General features: G+C 41.0%; 1 long non-coding RNA gene across 1 annotated transcript in view; it reads right to left on the bottom strand.

The window, feature by feature from the left end:
- Positions 1-330: 330 nt before the first annotated feature.
- The window catches only part of LOC308061698, a 37,946-nt gene continuing 22,400 nt past the window's right edge, over positions 331-15,876 (bottom strand). Inside the window, exon 3 of the long non-coding RNA XR_013927326.1 lies at positions 331-15,847. This is a non-coding gene — a long non-coding RNA (uncharacterized lncRNA). The remainder of the gene's footprint in view (positions 15,848-15,876) is intronic.

The following is a 15,876-nucleotide window of genomic DNA, read 5'->3' as shown; positions in this document are numbered from 1 at the left end:
CCGTTTCTGTGACTAAAATGACACAATAGCAGAGATAATATCTGCAGGGTTTTTTCAACCAAAGCTCTTGCCTAGATCGGCTCACAGAATGAGGGATATCTGGATGGAAAGAGACCCATAAACAGTAATTATCAGAGCTGGGTGGAAAAAGGTAATTCCAGCTCCGGGAGGATTTCAATATTCGATGACTGCTTTCATGCCAATTTAAAATGAAAGCTCAAAATGTCAAAGTTCTGCTTAGTCAGACTCCAAGCTCAGTTTAAAATCCTGGGCAGATGCAAACTGTTCCTGAAGCACAGTTATTAATTCACAAAAAATAATTCACAAAAATTGTGAAATATAAGCCCTACTGATTAATTAATCTTTCATATGAAAAGTTTTCCCATCAGGAAGGAAAAGCTATCTGAGGCCAGGCTCTTTGAAGCCCACCCAGAGCTGGCAGCCTGGCATATGCAGCTGGTGGCCAGAGGTGAAGACTCCACTCTCACAACAGTTTCTCCCAGTGAACTCCAAGCCTCTTGAAACTGGTTTGAGAATGATCTTGTCTCCAATGAAAGAAGCCTCCGTGAGCCGTCACTACTCAGGAAGAACTGTCTAGAAAATGTGTTCCTTTCCATTTAGAATCCAAAAAGGGTACAGAGAGTGCCATGTTTCATCAACATAAATAATTAACTGCAGAAGGACATGTAATATTCATAGCTGAAAATCATTAAACAAAATAGGCTGGGAAAAAAGTCTTAAACATGAAGTGATATTAATCATTTAGCCACAGATCCAGCTTAGAGCTTCTCTTTTGTTTAATTTAATTATTATTTTTAAAATCTATTCATGGGCAGATGTTTCTCCGCAAACCCACACAACTAATTCCCACATGTGAGAGAGTCAGCCTGAGGTTTAGCTTCTTGCAGTATTAATTAACATCATGAGGCGTTGTTAATGATAGTGGACAAAGTGAAAATGAAGAATTTTCTGTGCTTAGTAAAATGGGGATGAAAACAGGTCAAAAGAGCAATGCTTTTCAAACACCGTTGTCTTCTCTTCTGTGCATTTTATGCTCCCAGACATTTTAATTTACGCAAGGTGAAGAAAAAAAACCTTTCTAGCTTTTCTGTATCTCCAAGCACGCATAACACGAGCCTCTCGGAATGAAGGTGTTTAAAAGCAGAAAGGACCCCAGAAGCTGCATGAGAATTTCCTAGCTGGAAGACAAGAAAATACTTCCATGTAAGAGCTGAATCTGTCTCAGCAAGCAGAGACATCCAGAGCTACGCCACTCTTCTCACTGAGGAGGTGATGTCAGGGCAAACCCCATGGGCCAGCATTGTTCAGCTCATGGCCTGGAGAACAATCACACACAAATGAACTGTGTCAGATCTCACTGAAGCTCCTCCTGTCCTCCTGCCTTCCTGACATCCCTTCTCTCTTTCCTCCCTTTTCCCCTGGAAAACAAAGCGCAGCCTGTAACCAGACTCTCTGTGAGATGGCTACGGTTCTGACAAGTAGGGACATAATCTATAAAATAAGAGCAAAAAGTGCAAAGATAGAGTGCTTGGAAAAATCTCTTCTGGCTGAAGATAAGAACGTCTGAACAGTTTCTTCTATAGGGTCTGTGGCCTACTATCCACCAGGAAGGTATCGGAACCTCACCTTAATAAAGAAGAATATGTTTTTTTCCTCTGTTTTTTTTTTTTTTTTATGGCTACCTTGAGTTTCTGTAATAACTACAGTTATTCTTTACCATGACCTTCATACCTTTTGTGTTGCATTATGTTCTCAGCCAGTTCTGAAAAGTTTCATTCACACAACTACTCCCTGCGATGCCAAGGAGCCTCTGCAGAGGGAGAAGACACTGTATATCTGAGTTTTGAAGAGTAACCTCCTTGAGGAAGAAGACATTATTCTGTTAAAGTTTCATTGAGTGCTGCTGCAGCCTTTTTAAGTACAAGCGTCCAGTGCCTGTGAACTGTACATGTGGTATTATATATACTTCACAAACTAGCTGGAGCCACAGACAGACCTTGGACCCTGCAGGAACCCCCTCATACTGCTAGAGATACACAAAAAGTGACTTAAAGCTACTCTGCTGGGGAAGGCGGTTGCTTCCTTGGGCCTGGAGTGTGGTCAAACATTTGTCAAACATGCCAGGGACTTAGGGCATCTTACAGTCCCTTGTCTTTTAGCACGTGTATGTTTTGGAAAGCAGGTATGAAACCTACACAGTGAAGATTCTCCATTCCCTCCCACTTCATGGTTATGTTTGCTATTTACAGACACTTCAAAAGACTGAAGAGGACTACACAAAAGCAAAACAAAGTAAGAGCTTATGCACTTGCAGGTCGTATACTGTCCTTTCATGAAAGGTGCAATCATGTAAAACACCTGCAGTTAGTATTTCTTCTAGCAAATTGTCTGTGATAGTGAAGTGAGATATTTTTCTTCATTAGCTAGCTAAACATCATGCCCTCATGTTGAATATCTTATACTTCCATGCCCTCATGTTGTGTATCTTATACTTCCATAAGGAAGTTACAGACACATATATGCTTTTCTGTCTCATTTGCAAGGTTATTCAATCTTTAAAAATGAAGAAGAAAATTTTGATTATCCTGTGGTGATTTACTGTACTATGTCAGGACATCATCACTAAATTGCATGGAAAATGTTTTTTTGTTCTGTTTTAAATTAAAATCTTGATACAGTCTTAGTTACATAGAGGTCACCAGTGTCTCCATGGCAATTCTCAGATATGTAAGCAGGTAGTCAATGAACATTTCTGGTGAAATAATTTTGCTGTGAGTTTGCAATTTTCTTTCCCTATTCAACCATTTCTTTGTCCAGCCTACTCTTTAGGGCTGCACTCTCACCAGAGCTGTGAATTCTCTACGGCAGACTCTGTGTGTGCATGGTGTCTAGTGTGATGTCTATTTACCAATATCCTTAGCTGTCACCTAGAATAAATAGGTCAGCTAGCATGTTATAAGCCTACCAGGATGGTGACCAGTGAAACCGCAGTGTTAATTTACTGCTCTAATATGATTTTAGGGCAATATTCTTACTATTAAGTAATATCACATGTGACAGAAAAATACTTCTCCTTGACGGGAAAGAAAAGCAGCAAGGGAGAGTGGTGTAAGCTCTGGATGGCACTGTGTTTTGTCGACAGAACAAGATGGCAGAAATGGATGCATCAAATTTTCTTGTGCTAAAATCTGATCAATTTATCTGGCATGAACCAGGGCTCTATTACTACTATCAAGATCTGAGGACATAATTATATCAGCCACAGCATTTCTAAGGATGTTCAACCCAGACATGAATTTATTAGAAAATGGGGCAAACACATTTGCATTTTGAGTTCATATTACAAGAGGAGGAAATCTATGCACTATGCCAAAATAAGAATTTAAATGGTCTAATATGAAATTGTGAAGTGTAATGAATGATTTAATAACATCATCAGCATTAGCACAGATGGCTCACCGTGTTGGTGCTTCACTCTGCCTGGTGTAATGGGAACAGTTGAGAAATGCCACACATCTCTATTACACAGTATTATCCTGGGTGCCAGCACAGTGTACCACTCAAGATGTGCTAGTGCCAGAGCATGAAAGTTACCACTCACATTTCAACTGCAGAGGAAAAGCCTCATTGATCTATAACAACTGCTGAGTTGTTTAGAACACTACAGAAGCAATCTTTGATCTCTGGGAGTCGTATGTTGCCTAAATTCATATGAAGCAAAGAAGAGGTTTCTACTGAGCATTACTGCCAAAAAACTTTCTTTCTAAGGAGGGGGGAAAATTAACAATGAACTCTGAAGCTACTGGGTTGGACAGTAGTCTAACCCTAAAAAGTGAATAGCGTTTGGGTGCCTTGCTACCTTTAGTCTGACTTAAGTTCACTTTAAAAGAAACAAGTTTTTCAAATAATGACATTTTCTGAAATTTCTGAGATTTTCACTTGCTAGCGATTGATGAGTTGAGAACTGATGTGTATTTAAAAAGAAAAAAGCCCCCAAAATGCTATATTCAAATCTCTGTTTTGGTTAACTATGCAGTTGTAGAAACCAGCAGACCTTGTGCTTTGGGAATAGGTAGGAGAAGAAAGAATGGGGACTGGTCACAGGTGCAAAGCTGTGAAAGCTGCTTGCGCTAGGACTGTCACCAAAACAATTTTGGTTAAATTATACCCTTAAAATCTTATGGATAAGAGTCTCACAGAACTCATTTAAGATCAGTTATTTTGTTACAAGAATAGTGATAGCAAAGTTTCAGCTGCCTCAGATTGGGTACTAATTTGTCTTGGCAGTGAGAACTGGCTTTTAAACAATTTTAAATGTGTCATTTATGGTTAGAATCTGGGAAAGTTCAGAAAAACTTTCCACAAAACTTGGGAGCATGCAGATGACCTTCCTATTTCAACCTGCATTACAGATTGTCTAAACAAGCATGTAATTATTCTTATTTCAATATTTTATTCATTACTGCCTCTTCTGGTTTGTCATGGTTTAATCCCAGCTGGCAACTAAGCACCACACAGACACTTCCTCCCTCCCCCCACATCGGGATGGGGGAGAGAAGCGGAAGAGTAAAATGAGAAAACTTGTGGGTTCAGATAAAGACAGTTTAGTAGGGAAAGCAAAAGCTCTGTGTGCACAAGCAAAGCAAAACAAGAAAATAATTTGCCACTTCCCATCTCTAGGTCAGCCATCCCCAGGAAAGCAGGGCTCTATCATGCCTAATGGTTACTTGGGAAGACAAATGCCATCACTCCAAATGTCCCCTGCTTCCTTCTTCCCTCAGCTTTACACGCTGAGCATGGTGCTATATGGTCTGGGACATCCCTCCGGCCAGTTGGGGTCAGCTGTCCCGGCTGTGTCCCCTCCCAGCCCCTGGTGCCCCCCCAGGCTGCTCGCTGGGGTGGGGTGAGAGGCAGCACAGGCCCTGGCGCTGTGTAACCACCGCTCAGCAGTAACAAAAACATCCCTGTGTTATCAGCACTGCTTTTAGCACAAATCCAAAACATAACCTCATACTAGCTACTATGAAGAAAGTTAACTCTAGCCCTGCCAAAACCAGCACATGGTTTCAATTAGAAGAGGGAATTATGATAAAAAGCAAGAGAACAAGGAAAAAAAACTCTGATTCCTCTCAAGTTCTTGACAAAACTGTCATTGATTTCAAGAGGAAAGAGATTTGATCATTTTCTGTAGTGCTTATCTAAATCCTTGCAAAAAGAAGTTTTTAAATTTTGCACTAGGACACATCTAGGACTATCAAGCCTCCTTTGAAACAGAAATGATTCAGATTTACTTTGAGCAAAGGCAATTACAGGTTTGCTTCTGACACCTGTGTATGTTTTACGGCTGAACTAAAGTGAATCTTGGTTAAACACCATTTGTGGCAACAGGGGTACCTCTCATGCGACAGCAATCACCTCCACTTTCATCTCCCCCTGAGAGCGTCCTCTTTGATGGCTTTCAGTAGAATGAGTTATCCCGACACCTTTCCACACAGATTGCACAATGAACCCCAGAGCTGTGAACTAGAGGGTAAATTTGCTTTCTATAATAGTTTCCTTTTGCTGGAGAGCATGGCTGGAAAATCTGAGACAGTGGGTCAGGAGAAGCCACTTCTATCTTGAAAGCATGGTTGCTTGGTAGGGGCTTATGACTAGTATGACAAGGACAGGTAAGAAATTCAGTATTGAACATCATTGTAGTTAGCAAGTTAACTGTTAGGAGAGGTACTTTAACATAAAGTCAGTATTTGACCTACCTTCAAAGGTAGTAACTGTTGCCTTTTAGCACACAGGGCCTTTGGAAGTCAGACAACTTTTATCTTGGTGTCACGGATGGTTGTGAAATGTGTGGTCTCCACCTGACAAATGTAAAAAGCAGCCACAGACTACTGAAGAATTCTCCCTGAAGTCTAATGATCTGTTATTCATCACTGTTTATCAGTGCCCCTACTATATATTTGCTGTGCTGTCATGGAAACAGCCGTTCAACCAACCAATTAAGAGCAAATTAAAGTGACGCTGTCAAGATAAGCATATGTTAGAAATTAATTTCTTACCTGTTTCACAAAAAAAATCCCTAGAATATTTTTAATTCTTAAGAATCCTATTTGCATTCATCTTTCCAGACAAAAAACAAAGACAGTAGCTATTCCACAAACGCACAAACCAAGAAAAAGCTCTGTGGAGTCTGTGCTTTCACACAACTTGCATACAATGGATCACTAGGGACTTTAGAAGTGCATTTAATAGGATTAATTCACTATAGTTTGCTTTGATTATTTTCCAGTCTGCACACAAAAGCAGGAGACTCCACCTAGCTCTGGATGACAACTTTTTTTATATGGCAAAGAGGCACGGTAGTGCCATTATGCACATTGGCACATTATGCCATACTGGCTCTACATTCTGCCTCAAATAGTCAGGAGATTTGTTAGTAGCTTCTCCAAGAATGCAGTTTCATAGCATCATTGGAGGTGCTCTGGCCTTGTCTTCCTCTCTCTTCCCATCCCCTCTCCAGCCACATCCCTGCTTGTTCCTTGCACTGGCATAGTATGCATTTGATCTCCCTGTGATGTGAAGGAATGACACTGACTGGGTTCATTTTCTTCCTGAACCTCGTCAGATGAGCACTGGTCCCACTCCACAGCAAATGGGGACAGTATGCTACCTGGAACAGCAGCCTCAACTTAGCATGTAGCTCCACAACATAAATTCAAGGACAAGAAGGTCTCCAAGGTGAAGTCCGAAGCAGTTTAAGCTCTCTCAGCCACCTAACTCTTAAAAATTGTATTATTCCCTTTACTGGAAAATTATTCTACTCCGTCACCCTCAGTGGAGTTCCTTAAGAGCATCAGTCTTCTCTGCCACATTTACAGCGTGTCCTCTTTTGCCATTGAAGTATATTCTCTCCCCTACTCATGTGGAGGCAGGCAGACACGCAGTGGTAGAGCCAAGGCGTGCAGTTTCCCACCCTAAGGGATTCTATGCTAGCACTTTGTGGGCCTGTTAGAGCTTCTTGTTGCTGCCTTAGCAGTGTGAAAAGCTATGCTGCACAAGGGAATCTACCCAACAGACTCTTACTAAAATGTCACTCACATGAAGACAACGTGAAAGCCATCCCCAAAGTCACTAAAGTCAAACTCTAAAACTAGACAGAAAATAAGAGGAAATCAAAGCCAGGATGGATAATTCTTCCTGTACTATTCTTATAGTCAGATGAAGAAGATGAAACAATAAATCAGTGCTAATACGTGTGGAGACCTGGAATGTGCTGCATCTTTCTCCAGTGATATATGGTTGAGAAAATGGCTGATGAAAGTAATTATTTATGGGAAGCATAAAACCAGTGCTAGTTAGAACTCAATAGCTGTCACTACCACTTTAACAAAAGCTTGGGAGAGTTATGCCAATTTGATCGTGTCTTAAAGTGAGCTGAACTGTAGAGAACTGCAGTTTTGTTTCAGATATCAAGAAAATCATCAGAGTAACAGCAGTAATCAAAATGAATGAACCCTACAGAAGTGTAATGACTACAGAGCTGTCAGCATCTTTTCCCATCCTGCTCCAGTTGATTCCAAACAAAAGAGTAATGAGCAAGAATCCACTACAACTAACAAGCACAGTACAGTCTGTGTGAGACTTTCTACTTATTCTAATGCTTTCACTCACCTGAGAGTACCTAACATTATCCACAGAATACACAGGTGTTAAAAAATAAGATTAAAAAAAAAAATATCACTTGGTTTTATGACCTGTATTTATTGATATATTTTGGTTTTGCTTATGCTGTTGGCTGAAGTTCAGTGTGTAACACTCAGCCACATCAGGTGCCCTCACCCATTCAGAACAGACGATGTTGGCTTAATTGTGTCTCCATACTATATGTGAATTCCTGAAGTGGTTTGTTTTCCTCTCCATCTGAATGAATAGTATTGCTGGAATATGTTTTACTCATGCCCTCTTCCAATTTCATGTACACTCTTGCATTAAACTTGCCTTTACCCGTGATGAATGTTTTTTCAGCAGCAGTCTAGACTAAAATGTTACACGGATATAGCATCATCACTTTTCCTCAGGAACAGAATAGTGCAAATTATGCCTCTGCAACGAAGTTCTCCTCTGGTCCCAGCATGTCTTTCAGGATCACTTTAGTCCTTTCCTGTTGTGTCCCACAATCTTCAAACGACCTCCAGTGATGCTCCCCACCTTCAGAAGTTTCAGACACCTGTGTCACTCTTTTATCAAACAACACAGATGCTGAATTTATTCCATAAGGTAATTCAAGTCTCTAGTGACTTCAGATGACTTTCAAAGCACTAAACATATTACGCTCATCTAATGTAAGGCACCAGACCCACAGCTTGCCTCTGATTCAGAAGTGCTTTGCATCTTTGAAACCTTGAAGTAATCTAATCATGTATGGATGTGTGCAAGTCTGCAGGAGCCACAACAGTCTTAAACTTTGGTCTGGATTCTTCATGATGAATCAGCCTGTGAGCTTGTCCATTTCATTACTTTTACAGTAACTTTTTCACTTGATGTAATTTTGTTATTACTTTTTATCTTGGATTTGAGTCGGCAATGTGCACTCACAGCCCAGAAAGATAATCGTATCCTGGGCTGCATTAAAAAAAAAAAAAAAAGTGTTGCCAGCAGGCCGAGGGAGGTGATTCTGCACCTCTACTTAGGTTTGGTGAGGCCCCACCTGGAGTGTTGCATCCAGCTCTGGAGCCTGCAGCACAGGAAAGACATGGACCTGTTGGAGTGGGTCCAGAGGAGGGACACAAAAAAGATCAAAGGCATGGAACCGCTCTGCCATGAAGACAGGCTGGGAGAGTTGGGATTGTTCAGCCTCGAGAAGAAAAGGCTCTGGAGACATCTTATTGTGGCTTTTTCATATTTAAAGGGGGCATACAAGAAGGATGGGGACAGACTTTTTAGTAGGGCCTATTGCAATAGGGCAAGGGGTAATGGTTTTAAGCTGAAAGGGGGTAGATTTAGGCTAGGTATTAGGAAGAGATTTTTTTACAATGAGGGTGGTGAAACACTGGAACAGGTTGTCCAGAGAGGTAGTAGATGCCCTATCCCTGGAAATATTCAAGGTCAGGTTGGATGGGTCTCTGAGCAACCTGATTTAGCTGAAGATGTCCCTGCTCTTTGCAGGGGGGTTGAACCAGATGACCTTTAAAGGTCCCTTCCAACCCAAACCATTCAATGATTCCATGATACAGTCAATATCAAAAGGGATAAAAATGTCACACCTCTGTATATAGTTCAAGCTCATATTCTATTTCTACAAGCTACATTATAGTACTTTGGTATTAATCATGTCTTGAGTTACTTGTGATGGTGCTATTCATATGCTAACTTCTTTAACTGTGTTGTACAACACTAAGCATACATTTGTTTTTATATAGTTTATGAGCTCACAACCCATTTTGTCCTTATTTTTAGAAACAGGAATCTAAACAAACCAACATTAAAAAAGCTGCAAGAACTGCTTGACTGCCAGTTTCACTTGCAGGAACATTAAATTAATCAACTTATAACCGTGTTGCTATGTGATATCAATTGTCCTTGAAATATTCTCCTCCTTTGCCTTGAATGTGGGAAGCTTTGAGCTCCCTACTGTGTTGGAATTTTATTCCCAAATTTGTTGCAGTCCTGCTCTGAGATACTGTCTTTTCTACCTTGTTCAAACTAGACTAGAGTACACTACCTCTCATCCTGCTCCCACTGCATTTTTTATATGTTTATGTACATGGATAACATATCAGTGGATAGAATGCAGTCCAGCATATGAAAAATAGTACAAAGTTGAAATATTCTGACAGTTTATTAGATAGAAAGGTGTATGCTGCATAGAAAAATGTGGATGTTGTAAAGGGCAGACCCTGCCATTACCGGTATCTTGCGAACATCCCTGCAACGTTGCGTATTTGCTATCAGGAGTGATGATTAACTCTCAAACCCACTTCTCGCTGCTTGAAAAGATGGTCTGGGAGACCACTGCGCCCTGCCAAGGGTGCCATCGTCTTGCTGCCTTGCACCCCGACACCCCCCACCTCACTAGCTGCCACAAGCGGCTCCGCAAAGGCCACCCCGCGGGTTCTGCAGCGTTTTCCCAGGGAACACTAGGTGTCACCAGCATACTCCTACACAGCCTGCTGGCACGGGCTGCGTGCTGCGGGGGGATTTTCCAGCGCCTGCACCTCGCTGGCAGAGCCCCCCCCCAAAAAAAACCCTACTCGCTCCAGGTGTGAAGGTGTTTGCAAAGCACCCGCAGTGCAGGGTGCCTGCCTGAAATATGTGTTTGCATGGGAAGCAGCAAGAGCAAGTATTTTCGCAAACACAATTTTCACTGCTTTTGTGTATTCTCGTTTGTCTCGGAGAAACACGTGGCTACGGGGAAAAAATATTACGCAGGGAAAAAAGAATTAATTACCCAGTTATCACACCATTAGGGAAAAGGCTAATCCACATATTTCTGACCCTTCTCTGAAGGAGAACAGCTGTCCAGCGCAGTGATCATGTCGCACCCGTTTATAGGTGCTGTGGAGAGCTCAAAGCAGAGTTTTGCTTTGGAAGAGCCGTAAACAAGAATGACGGTTTAGCTCTAATGTAATCAAATTCAAATCTTGCCAGAGGTTTAAAAAAGAAATGACCTTGATCATTGCATCAGGTCTGAATAAATTATCTTGGCTATTCTTCTATCCTTTGGGCATATTTTAACAAGTTTTTTGCACCAAGGATTATACAACGTACTTGTGTGTCACGATGCAAGATCAACTTCTGCGCAGGCTTTTTCCCTCTTCAGCCAGTCTGTGACTGGTAGCAGCAGCCAGGAGTGCTGGCATGGGTGAGGTAAACACAAGCAGTGCCTGGTGGCACACTAGAAGGTACCTTTCAGCTTTTATGACAGCCTTTGGAAAGGGCTGAGGCATCCTCTTCCCAGGAACTACTGCCAGACGCTGGCAAATGTGCAGGGTGAAGTACAGGCTGTCACTGGGCAGCACAGCAGTTGTCCTTTGGTCCAAAAGTCAAGGAGAGCTGAAAGTGGCCTGGCATGGGTGGGTGTCTATCTAAGAACTGGCAGAAGACTTTCCCTGCCTGTTTATTTTTTTGTGATAGGGCAGATGGAGAGTTGCCTCCAGATTTTCTAAGTATACAAAAAGTACACAAATGTCTGTGCTCAGAGGTCTGTGTGGTTAGATATCATGTACTGTGCTAAGGATGAACTCATTTAATGGCCTTAGAAAGTCTGGAGAGCAATTATAAATGCTAAGTTTAGCACTAAGGTGCTCTCTATGCCTATATAGAACTGATCACACTCAGCTTCTACTCAAGACACGTTCCGGGTCTGTCTCCACAAGTTACATCTGCTCAGACAGAAAGCCCCAAGGTTCCTCTCCATCCATACACAAGTCATTCAGGATAATTTTGAGCATCTGAACCAGGGCAGGAAAGAAATAATTTCTATCTCATCTCATAAAGCATCATCCACTCCCTTACCTTAGGGAGTACATATATATCTCATTAAGAATCAGCCACATTGAGCTGAATGGCAATCATTAAAACCTCAGGAATTACTCCCTCCCAAAAATAAAACTAGATCCCATTTCCTCCATCTCCACCTCCTTCCCCACACTTCAGATGCTGAGTAAGGGTCTGGGTTCATACTGTGCTCTAAAGACCCGCCACCTCTGGCCCCAACCTAAATACTTGTTATCCAGGTACCAGCAGCCTCTCTGTGTTGCAGGCTTGGGGCTGTCAGTAAAATCATAAAGGCAGAGCCCAAGCTGTCTTATTCTGGCTAGGCATGAAATGAAAATGAGTAGAAAACAAATGATGCCGTTAGAGATAAAGCTATTGAAGGATGAAATCTGTAATAAAGTCTTTATTTCTGAATTGTTCACTCTTCCTTTATCCTTTCATTGTGAATAAAGATTCCATATAAAAAGCAGAGCTGATTTACACAGAAACCAACCAAGTAAAATTACATATTTAAAATATATTACAAATTTGTATAGTGGATCAGTATAGAATATTTTTTTTACTAATTACATCAATTTTATATATTTTAATGTGTTCTATATAGAAAGCAAACTAAGCTTGTTTTTTTTCCCAGAACTAACTGGTCTTTCTGATCAAAGGGAATACACTGATACTAAACATTTTGCCAATCTCTTTGTTCCCCCTTCCTAATGTAGAGATTCTCACTAACAACTTTTTCAGACTTCCAAGCACTGATACAGCTAACAAAGTCATACATTTGAAAACCTAATGCAACTTCCAAGGATGATAATGCTCATGTGTGCATACTTCAGAAAACCGTTTGTTTACTTGTCTTGAAGAGCTTATCTCGTCCTCATGGCACTGTTCCACACACACTCAGCAACATGGATGTCCTTCTGTCTTACACAAGAAAAAGATATTAGCCTAAATTGACAGAGAGAAAATTTCCATTAAAACCCCAATGGCAAAGAAGTCTCAAAGTGTGAATATCTTTCCTAATCCCATCTCTGCACATTGCCTTAAATTTATTTCAACAACTTTCAAATGCTCCGTTTAAGTAGTTGCAAAATTGTGAGAGTACTATTAGCTTTGTATTTATATTAACTGCAACATACTTATTTTTATCCCAGATATTGCAACTTTTAAGTCTAAGCTGAAATGCTGATTCACCAGTGGTGCATTTTGCACCAAGTTTATGTTGCATGTACACTTTATCTGCTTACAAAGCTTAACAACACAAATTACAAAAAACAATTAAGCATTATTTTGTTTGAAATATTTCAACATTATCCATGAAACCCCGATTCCACTGAAATCACTAGGAACTCTACAATTAATTTTAATGAAACTAGCATTTTACCTCTGTGTATCTGTGGGCCAAGGATGATGTTACTCTTTTAATAAAATTTCTTAATAAATTTTTTTGTTGATTTCTTCAGAAGAGAAACCTATGCAAAATATATGATTCACAAAATAACTAATCTACATACCTAACAGGTGAATAAACACTTGCTGTTTTGGCATTAGGCAGCTTTAACTCTGCCTTTAATAGCAATACTGGCAATTCGGGATGTGCTGAGAAATTCGCAGAGGGATCAATAATGTGTTTGTGACAATCACTTGTCATTGTTTCCAGAGTGCTGCAGCACCAATGGGGATGAAAAAGGTGGGGTACCAGCTTCTCTTCCCCACTGCATTCCCACCTTCTATGCCCCATGTGCACCCACTTTATCAGTGCCTGCTGCTCCCCCCCATTCCAGGCACTGTTGTTCAGAGAAGAGAGTATGTATTTAACTTCCAAGCCTGTCCCTATTTTTGCCCATACCTTAGGGCTATGCTGGTTCTCTGGAAGGTGTTGCAGCTTCCTTTGTCCTTCCCATCACCTTCTGCACAATAAATCTTTTAGCCTTCACATTTATAAACAGCTTAGATGATTTAGCTTCTTTGCCATGCAAACTATTAGACACAGCCTTCTAATATTTACAGTTATCAAAATGCAAAACTTATTTCATCCTCCCTTACAGCCTGGGTTATTAGCAGACCCATCTGTGTGGTGCGCCAGGCTGTGTGATTAGCACACCCGCCTGCTTCAAATCTGTTGATTATCTGCAGATCAAAGTCCCACTTGACTACGGCCATTAACACCTTTCAGCACAAGAATATAATTAAAAAAATCTACTTTTGCGCAGATAATTTTTTTTTTAAATGCTAAGAATCTGTTTCAGATGACCATTTTCTTGAGGAAAATCTGAGTGCTTAAACGCCCTTGGGAAGCTGTTAAAAACCCCGTTGTGGTGCAATAGGATCTGGGGCGCATTTCTGTGGCTCTTTATTCAAGTCTTCCAAAAAACAAAAGGGAGGGACTGGCAGCATTTCACAGTTATCTTGTATTCCAACTCATATACTGTTAAATATACTGTTCGTATTGGGCACAAACAGTATTTCCCTTGCATGAAGTGTCTTGTGCCCCAAAACCTCCTCCCTTTTTCAGTCTCTCTCAGGACTTCCTGGTAACTGAGCTTCCCTGTTTATTAAATGTGACAAAATGTTGCTAAGTTTGGGAATTATGTAATGTAAATGATAAAGATTTTCCTGTCCCTTCCTGCTCCAGGACAGCAACAAATTAACATTTTTTTATGAGCAAGTTAATTATTTAATTGCTTTTTAAAGTCAGATAAGTCGACTGCATCATTTTCTATTTGAACCTCCTTGGTAAAGCTCCCTTCTATTTGAAACTCCTTGGTAAAGCAACACTAGATCACAAAGATGATGGCTGAAGTGAATCCAGGCTCAATATGCAACACAGAGCCCTAGTAAGAAGATAAATCTTTCTGAGCTATCATCTTTTTGTTCTCACATTTCACTGAAATACGTTACCCACTGTGAGGGGAGGAAAAGCCCCAAGGGCTCTTGGTATTTCTCAACTATGAATTTCCAGTTACTTGTTATATTTATGGCTACATTATCAGTCTTCATCAGGATGCAGTAAATACTTTTGCAGAGGTCAGTATCTTGGATTTAGTTCAATTGTTATTTTCAGTGGTGATAGAAACTTGACTTAAATCACTTCTGCCATGTACTTGAGACACTCAGCTTGTTCCACTGTCTCCCTTTCCCTTCTCAAATGAAGGACAGATCCCCCGCTTGGAGCCACTGAGAATAAGAAACCCTGCTTTGTTGCCTTCCTGCCAGCTCTGCTTTAGTCTTCTTGTTCCCCTAGCACCGGTCTGATCCTTCAGACTCCACGGATAATCCAATAATTTCTGCTTTATCATCTGCTCATGGCTTTCAGTCTCTTGGTCTGCGTTTTTACACTTCCTTAATTTAATTCTATCCTCCCTCTCCCATGGCCAGTACCCCTGAATCCCTTTTCTTTTTAACCGCCCTTCCTTGGAATAACACAAAAATTTTGCCTGTCTGAAAATCCATCCTCTCTCATGTATACCCGTAGGTTTTTTATTCAGGCAAACCCATTATTTTTCCACGGTTTGGTCCACCTCCAACTTCAATACTGAGCACCTTAGCACTCAGCAATGCAAGATTTCTGTAGCATCCAGATTTTCAGCAGTGTACATCACTTTCTTCTGAGTGAAAACTGATGCTCCCTACAAGGACTTTTCCCCCTATCTTTCCACGCCTACGCCTTCTACCCACCTCCACATGCTTCACTCCTGTATTTGACACAGACCTCTAATTAGCCTAATTAAATCAGAATAGTATGTCTTCTTTATAGGAATAAATTATGTATTAAAAATATATATATTGGGCTGAAATGCAACCCCCCCCAAACATTCTTGCTCAGAGCAGGTGTCATTTGTAAAATGTGCTAGCAGCTTGCCTGCCTGAGATACAAATCTTCCTCTCAAACTCCTACCTCTGCTGTTTCTTAGTCACTTGTTGTAGTACTTTCAAACTCTAACCCAAAATCCTCATTAATCTTCACCTAGAAGAAATACATCCACAACCCTCGTTCCCTCAGAGAGCTGATTTTCCCTGCTCCTTGTCATATTTCCTCACTTTCACTTGTTCTCGACTCCTCTCCGTGATCTAGCAGTTTCCCATCAGCCTCACAAGGTTTTGCATTACTTGCCCTAAAAATAGAACCTCTTCAAACTGCGTCTCCATCTTTCTTCTTGCCGTTATCTCTGACATCTTTCTTAGAACTTCTTATCTGGTGCAGTCACGTCGTCTTCATGCCCCAAGTCCCTATTCTATGGGGACCGCATCTAGTCTTGTTCCCAGTGCTTCAGGCAAGTGTTCAGATCTGCTGGCTCTGCTTGAGCTCACAGGACACTGTCTCCTTCTCCTGTTACTTTCAGGTGGTCAGTCAGCTTTACTTAC

The sequence above is a fragment of the Falco punctatus genome (assembly GCF_963210335.1).
Source record: "Falco punctatus genome assembly, chromosome: 3".
NCBI lineage: Eukaryota > Metazoa > Chordata > Aves > Falconiformes > Falconidae > Falco > Falco punctatus.
This window is presented reverse-complemented; position numbering and strand designations above follow the sequence as displayed.